This window comes from Nanorana parkeri, unplaced genomic scaffold (assembly GCF_000935625.1).
Source record: "Nanorana parkeri isolate BGI_ZX_2015 unplaced genomic scaffold, ASM93562v1 scaffold2657, whole genome shotgun sequence".
In the NCBI taxonomy this organism is placed as follows: domain Eukaryota; kingdom Metazoa; phylum Chordata; class Amphibia; order Anura; family Dicroglossidae; genus Nanorana; species Nanorana parkeri.
Window position 1 is genome coordinate 49519 of NW_017308925.1, and position 1590 is coordinate 51108.

At 53.0% G+C, this 1590-nt stretch overlaps 1 protein-coding gene across 1 annotated transcript in view; it reads right to left on the reverse strand.

The window, feature by feature from the left end:
* Window positions 1-1590, reverse strand: part of MTMR9 (myotubularin related protein 9) — a 9017-nt gene that overhangs the window by 5165 nt on the left and 2262 nt on the right. The gene's annotated exons all lie outside the window — the stretch shown is intronic.

Genomic DNA, 1590 nt, shown 5'->3' on the forward strand with positions numbered 1-1590 from the left:
CCATAAACTTCTATCGGACCATCTCCAGCCTCAGGACACAGCCCCATAAACTTCTATAGGACCACCTCCAGCCTCAGGACACAGCCCCATAAACTTCTATAGGACCATCTCCAGCCTCGGGACACAGCACCATAGACTTCTATAGGACCATCTCTAGACTCGGGACACAGCCCCATAAACTTCTATCGGACCACCTCCAGCCTCAGGACACAGCCCCATAAACCTCTATAGGACCACCTCCAGCCTCGGGACACAGCACCATAGACTTCTATAGGACCATCTCTAGACTCAGGACACAGCACCATAAACTTCTATCGGACCATCTCCAGCCTCAGGACACAGCCCCATAAACTTCTATAGGACCATCTCCAGCCTCGGGACACAGCACCATAGACTTCTATAGGACCATCTCTAGACTCGGGACACAGCCCCATAAACTTCTATAGGACCATCTCCAGCCTCGGGACACAGCACCATAGACTTCTATAGGACCATCTCCAGCCTCAGGACACAGCACCATAAACTTCTATAGGACCACCTCCAGCCTCAGGACACAGCCCCATAAACTTCTATCGGACCATCTCCAGCCTCGGGACACAGCCCCATAAACTTCTATCGGACCATCTCCAGCCTCAGGACACAGCCCCATAAACTTCTATCGGACCACCTCCAGCCTCGGGACACAGCACCATAAACTTCTATAGGACCATCTCCAGCCTCAGGACACAGCCCCATAAACTTCTATCGGACCATCTCCTGGTACTCCGACACGTTCAGGAAAGTGGCGCAGAACATGTTTCACAAGCTTGCTATGCTCTCTTAGGCCCCATTCACACTGCGCGATTCGCAAATCGCGCGTTTGTCACGCGATTTGCATTCTGCGCGATATCGCGCAAATGCTTGCATTGAGCAAGCTGGAATCGCGGCAAAATCCGCTCCAAAAAGGGTACTGCTGTAGCGACACACAACCCGCAACAGCAGGACCCTTTGCCCCATTGCAAAGCATTGAAGAGCGATATCGCGGGAATTACCGCGCGATAAATTGCTAAAGGTGCCCATACACTGCTCGATTCTCGTACGAGAATCGGGCGAAATCCCGCGATCGTACGAGAATCGAGCAGTGTGAACTAAGACGTGTGACCGTTTCTACTTTACGGTCGCACGTCTTTTGTCAACCCAACATGTTCGAAAACCCGCCGAGAATCGTACAATTCTCGGCGGGTTTCTAGCCTGCTCGCCCGATAGCTGCGGAACGGGCCGGGGTGCGCCGGCGGACCCTGCCCGTATGCATTGCCGTCATCGGAAGCCGTACGATCTGCCCGTCCAAGGTGGGCAGAACGTACGGGCTTTCAAGAAGCATACGACCATCGCAAGACCAAAGTCTTGCGATGGTCGTAAGGTGTATGGGCACCTTAAGTCTTCTTTTACATGACACAGAACATGATTCCGTCAGCAGATCTGGCCTCTATCTTATCCTGCACAGCCGCTTCCTCCCATCACTTCCTTTGCACTGCCCGGCCTACACACGCAGGAAGACCATGTGCCGCAGGACGCAAGAAGCTAAATGTAAATCCAGATTAGACCAGGCTA